Here is a 6,970-nt window from a genome sequence, read left to right as displayed (position 1 = left end):
AAGCACAACTAATCAAGCAAAATTGACACAATAGTCAAGAAAAAGTTTGGGTGGCAGGTCCACGAGCTTAAATCTTAGGGCTTGATCTAAAGGAGGCAATGTTGGAAATTAAATCAAGCATATCAGTTCTATTAAAAGTCTTTTTGTTGTTAGTCTATTTTAATCTAGACAAAAGTTATCTAGATAAATAAATAGTGTTAATTTTTTATTTAATTGTTTAATGTTAGGATTCCTTGTTTGATTAGAATAAGGGTTTAGCCCCTATATAAAGAAGTGTGTTTGAATAGTTTATATGTCAGAAGAAAATAATGTGACAAGAAGTTTTCTTCTTCCCTCTTGTGTTGTGTTAGTTTGATTATGTTGGTATTATATTATTAAAAGTTTCTTACAATATCAAGTGATCAAAATGTAGATTTTGGGCAAAAGACAGTTGTGCATTATCACTACTAAAATATATGTATTCAGACATCCTTTTTCTCAGCATGATAAATGGTGTTGGAATATGACACCTACCCTAACACCAATTGTTTTTCGGAGTTTTGAAATGAGATTATTATGCAAACAACACCGTAATCTCGTTTGACATCTCACAATGCATTAACAAAAATATTATGTTTATAACCTCTTCTCACAAACTTTCTCTCACAACTTTGACATGGTATCTCGCGATTGGTTAGCTTGCAAAAGAGCAGGCGAAACCCATTTACAAGTTAACCAATCGCGACCTATTACGTCGGGGTTGTGAGAGAAAGTATGTGAGAAGAGATTGTGGGCGTAGTATTACTCACGCACTAAATAAGACCATGTGAAACATATAGTTTAGTGTAAATATTGTAATGAAATGTAAATTTCACATCCTAACAATTAAGGACATGTCTACATATGCTCTTTTATTTTATTTGAATAGAGGGCGAGTCCATGCAGTAACGGTCAGTATCTTGACAAGAGGGGAAAATATGTTCTACGGTCATTGAGGACTCTTTTTCACATATATGAAATTTATAATTCCTTAAGGAGATAAGAATACTAGCTTAAAAGTTTTCATGAACTTGGATAGTATATTTAGCCCAAAGTATTTAAGAGATTAGATCATTAAATAAAGACTAACTAAAAGGATATTATGATAATTTTTATCAATTCTATTTATTGGTGTTTGTTGTACGTGATTTTGACACAAATGACTTCCACATGCAAAACGCTAAGAGATCACACGTGAGATGATTATAATACAGTGGCAGATCTAATGAATGACAAGTAGGGACCACGGTCCCCACTCAATTTTTAAAAAAATTCAGATTTTATATTTATTTAAATTTTGCCCTTATAGAACTTTGAGATTTTGGGAACGGAAGCCCCCACGTTAAGTTTGGATTTTGTTTTTGTAAAATCTCGTTTTTAATCCTAATATATATGTATATTTCATATTTTTTGTGATTTTTATTTTTATGTAGGGGGATCTATTAGTTTTTAAAAGTTTTATTAGGAGTGAAAATGAAATGAATAAGAGCTATTGGGTTTGCACGTAAATGAGGGGAGAAATCTAGGCATTTTTACAGCAGAAAGCTGATGTGGCAGGACCATGGTGAGAATAAGAGAATTTTTGGGGCAGATTCATAATTCAAAGAAGTCGTTTTATATATAAACTGGGTTGTTGCCCAAAATGAAGAACCCATAAAGAAGAAAGGAAGAGGAAGCAACAGAAAAAGAAAAAGAGAAGAGAGGGAAGAATGGGTTTGGCCCGTTTTATCCATTTGATTTTTCTACACTTGAGTTGATGGTATTTAAGAACCAGGCTGAGACTTATGTTATTGACATGCGTTCTTGTGATGAATTTGCTGAGTTACAAGGAATTGGTGATTTCGCTAAGAATTTAGTTTGGTTTAAGAAAAGACATTTTGTATCCGTTGGTGTATAAGCTTGTGAAAGTTGCATTAGTTCTACCAGTTGCGACTATGACCGTTGAAAGGGCTTTTTCTACAATGAATCTTGTGAAAAGCCGGTTACGCAATCAAATGAGAGATTAATGGATGAATGATTGTTTGGTCACCTATATTGAGAAAGATGTATTTGATACAACTAACGATTAGATGATTATCCAACGTTTTCAAAATATGAAAACTTGTTGAGAACAATTGTAGAAAAATTGTTTTATTTTAACAAAAATTGTGTTTTTTGAAGATATTTATTTGTATTTTATAACTTTTTGTTGAAGCTCATCATAATGAAAAAAAATATAGTTATGATTGGTTTAATTTTTTTTTTTTTTTTTTTTATTCTTTATCCCCATAGAGTGAAATTTCTGGATCCGCCACTGTTATAGTAAATGAGTGAATTATTGTTTACACGGTGGCATGCAAAGACGTAAATAGTAAAGGAGACAATAAGATTTTTATAGTGGTTCAGATGCTTAAAGCGAATTCTACATTGTAAACCCCGCGTTATTATTCCAATGCCTTAAGGTATGAAATTTACTTTTCAAGTAATTTTCTTTTTTTGAATGGAAGGGTAAAATGGTCAATTTACATGTATTTCAAGATGTGGCCATTATAAAGTGTAAAGGATGATGTCATTGAAGAGAAATGAGGGTAGAATGGTTATAAAGTTGATTGATAAGGTTAAATGGCATAAACGGTAACCAAGGGTATAATGGTCTTTTCATACAAAACCATATGATTTAAGTATCCATACAAGTGCACCAAGGGTAAATTAGTCATTTACCTAGTAGAATACTTAATGGTTAAGTGTTTAAAGAAGTCAATGGCATTAATGAGTACTTATCTTTATGTTGAGGGAGAAATGACCAAACGCCTATATGAAAAATTTTCCAAATGACCTTTATATCTAACTTTTATTGACAATCATATTTGAGTATCAAGTAATGAATATTTACAAGGTTTAAGAGGAGTAGTCGGCCTTGGAGACCTCAAATATATCATCTTCTTCTTAATATCTCAAATCCACCATAAAAGCCACTAATCCAAGCTTTATTCTCAAATTTTCTTAGGATTTCAAGTTGAATTTTAAAGGGATCCCATCTACCCTTAAAGAATTCAATTTCAGGGTTAAGGTGAGTTTCAAAACCCTAGTTTTCTGAATTTTTTGGTTAAAAAGAAATCATAAGTGGTTGTGTGTGTAAGGTAGAAAGGTGAAATTTTGGAGCCAAGGAGGAGTATCTTTGTGCTTTGAATACTAAGGTAAGGAAAAAAATCTCCCTTATGACTACAATTGATAACACTAGGGTTATATGAAACTTACATGTATTTATGTTTAATAGAGTTGATGCTAAGTTTTTGGTATTGAGTTGTTTAAATGGGTGGTGATGGTGTATGCGTGCATATGGAGGATGATTATGCAATTAAGAGATTTGTAGTTGGACGATGTTTTGGCACCTTTTGGTTCTGTAAAAAGGGAGGTTTTTGGCCTTTTATACTTAGAATGATTGGCAAATAAATGAATGTGCAAATGAAGGGGACATGGTTAAATGTATAGAATTCGGATTGGCTGTTAAGACTTATACTGTACATGCTTCACTGAATCGTCATAACTGAAGTTATAGAAGTCTGATTGAGTTGATTCTTGAAGTGTTAAAAGTTTAGAAACAGACCTAAAAGTTATGTTTTGGCCAAAACTAAATTCGAATTAGAAGATAATGGAAAAATTGCTGAAAGTAACGAACTGTATGGATCCACCTTCTAATGGAAATTCCCATTTGTTTCTAATTCTAGTAAACCCCTGAATAATCTTACTACTGAAATTCTTTGTATTGTGATGAGAAATAAATGAATTAAGTTAAGAAGTTTAGTAGGAGAATATAGTATGATGAGCATGGAATATGTTAGTCCATATGTTGCATTCATAATGGGAATGCATATAGCTTATTTAGTGTCTTATGAAAAATTTATGAATGTTAAAGAATGAATTCCATGAGTCTCTTGAGGTAATAAACCAAGATCAGAGGAATGGAATTTTATGGAAACCATGGTCCTTTGAGGTGACGACCAAGAACAAGGTAATGGGTTAAATGAATCCGATCGGATAACAAGACAATGAAACCATCAAGTATAAAGACAAAAGAAATAAGCATGCCATGTACATGAATATTCATAAGTCATATATGTTCTATGTTATATTATGAATATTATGTTATGAATTATGTTTATGAGAAAAGTCCAAAGTGTTATGATAGTTTTATGAAACTTGTTATGTTAAAGAATGAAGGTCATATTTTGTAGGTAGGTAAAGTCCTAAGTAATTTACTTGTATAATGAACCTTAATTGTTTATAAATGGCCATATTCCTTACTGAGCGATTAGCGCTCACCCCACGAAATGTTTTAAAATGTTTTGCAGGTACGGATTAAGGCATGAAGCTGGGAGAGAATCCAAGGGACGCTATGAGCAGAGGGGATGCTTTAATGATGACTATTGAATGGTTTTGCTAATATTGTTTATAGTAATTATGTTCATATCTCATAATGTAGTAATTATGCCATGTTATAATGGAGTTAATATGGTTGTGTTAACAAGGAAATCAAATTGCTAGTAAATTTATAAAAGTGTGTATGTTCTAGTAAGTTTTACTATGGATTTCATAATTTACTCCAAGAAAGGAAATATATTTTTTGATTTACAATGAAACTATTATTAGTTAAGAAAAAATTAAACACATAATCTATATATTGTTTAAACTACAAGTTTATTCTTTAAATAGGATTTTAAAACAAACTTCTTCCTAGGCGTGCGTTTTCTAGGTTCTCATGGCCAAGGGATACTTAGGAAATACCGGCTGGAGGGGTTTTACATTTGGTATCAGAGCGTGATTTTGGGCGTTTGAAATGATGTTTTGTTTAATTGTTATAGGATTTTATTTAATTGATGCTGGAAATGGTGTTTATAAGAATGGAAGTATCGTTCTCATGCGTCCCCAGATACTCTTCCAGCGATGCGTAAGGATTCTTTATGTTTAGTGAATAGACTTAGCTAATGTTGATTGAAATTTGTGTGAGTAAAGGGTATGGCACGAGGCGTCCACGAAAGGTTAATAGGAGGGGCGAGGAGAATATTAATGAGGCAGGCACTAGTGAGCCAGTAGCACCGACTGCAGTTTGCCCCTAATAGTGGACCAGCTAGTCGTGCCAAAATGCTTCTGTTTTGGATGAGGCTGCAATCAACAGGATGATAGACAGCCATTACTGAGGCCTTTAGGAGGGTGATTCCGGAGGGTATAAGTAACCAAGTGAACACAATCCCTCAGCTCCGTAGTTCAGCCACAGCTCCAAATACCAGTTCCACTCCAGTAACTGGACCAGTTATGCCGATGGGTGTACACCTTCTGGACAAGTGGAACCAATCTATAATCTTTCTCAAAGCACCAACCCAGAGTTCAGGTTCAAACGATCCGGCGGTAACAGAGGAGTGGCTAGAGACTGTGAACGGGCAATGGCCTTGTTTCCCAGATGATCAGGAAAAAGTCGCTATGCTTCTATTTGTTGAGAGGAGTGTCGGGTATGTGGAAGCTAATGGAGCATACCTATGTGACGAGTAATCTTTCCTGGATGAATTTAAAAGGCTATTTGAAGCAGAATATCGGTCGGCAGACATGTTATCCGTGAAGACTCAAGAGTTCACGGAATTGAAGCAGGGTAATATGACTGTTAGAGAGTATGCTACAATGGTCAATTCCTTAGCCCGTTTTGTCCTACTATGGGGTGATACTCACAGTGCGGGTTAGAGAGATTTATAATGGACTACACCAAAAAATGCCCAGATTGTTATAGCGGGTGGTCAACCTCCTCAGACTTATAGTGAGGCTGGAAGGGCATTGAGGGCAGAGATTTATGTGAATAAGGGAGGCGGATGGAGAACCCCAAGTTGGTGATTGTAATCTAGTCAGGCCAGACAGCAGTTCAGAAAGTTGAAGTGGGGAATTCCACTCAGGCCTCAGAGGACAAAGGTAAAAGAAAGTTTCAACAAGGATTTCAAAAGAAGGGTAGCAAGAATAAGAGGACTCTTCAGCAACAACAAAGAAGGACTACTCTCCCATTGTCAAAAATGTGGGAGGCACTAAAGGGAATTGTCTATTAGGAACAATGTGTGTTCAAATGTAAACAACCGGGACACATGGCAAAGGACTGTAAAGTTACTCAAGCTACTTCTTCAGACTGTTGGAGGTTCGACTGCCAGAGTTTACTCAGTAGCTCAGAAAGAAGCTGAGCCAATCCATCTGTAGTTACTGGTCAGTTACATTCCACTCTACCTCTTTATAGTATGATTGATTCTGGGGCTACCCATTCTTTTATCTCCTATGTTTATTAAAAAGACTAGGTTTAGAGCCTTGTAAAGTGGAACATGCTGTTAAATCGAGATGCCTAATGGGAGAATTATTTTGTGTGATAAGTTGTTAATGGGGAAACTATAGTGATTGATGGGCATGAGTTGAATGTTGATTGATTGTTTTTGATATGCCTGATTTTGATATGATTTTGGGAATGGACTCTGAGCAAATATGGGTATTAAGATTGTCGGAAGAAGAAGGCCAGGTTTAACTTAGATGCTGGAGACAGTTCACCTTTGGGGAAGGTCATCTACACAGCCTGATGATAAGTGCAGTGAAGGCAATGAAGATGATAAGGAAGGGTGTGTGGGTACATAGCTAATGTGGGAATAAAGAAAAGTTTCCAGATTTCAGTGTCCGGGATGTACCCATAGTACGAGAATTGAAGATGTATTCCCAGAAGATTTGCCAGGACTTCCTCCAGAAAGGGAAGTGGAATTTTGTATAGAATTAGCTCTGGTACGGCACCATATCTAAAGCCCCGTATAGAAGGCTCCAGCAGAGTTACAAGAGTTAAAGAAGCAGCTTCAGGAGTGTGTAGATAAAGGTTTCATTCGACCTAGTCATTCATGGGGGCTCCTATTTTATTTGTGAAGAAAAAAGATGGTTCGATGAGAATGTGTATTGATTACAGGGA

Source organism: Pistacia vera, unplaced genomic scaffold, assembly GCF_008641045.1.
Source record: "Pistacia vera cultivar Batoury unplaced genomic scaffold, PisVer_v2 Contig506, whole genome shotgun sequence".
NCBI lineage: Eukaryota > Viridiplantae > Streptophyta > Magnoliopsida > Sapindales > Anacardiaceae > Pistacia > Pistacia vera.
Note: the sequence above shows the minus strand (reverse complement) of the source record.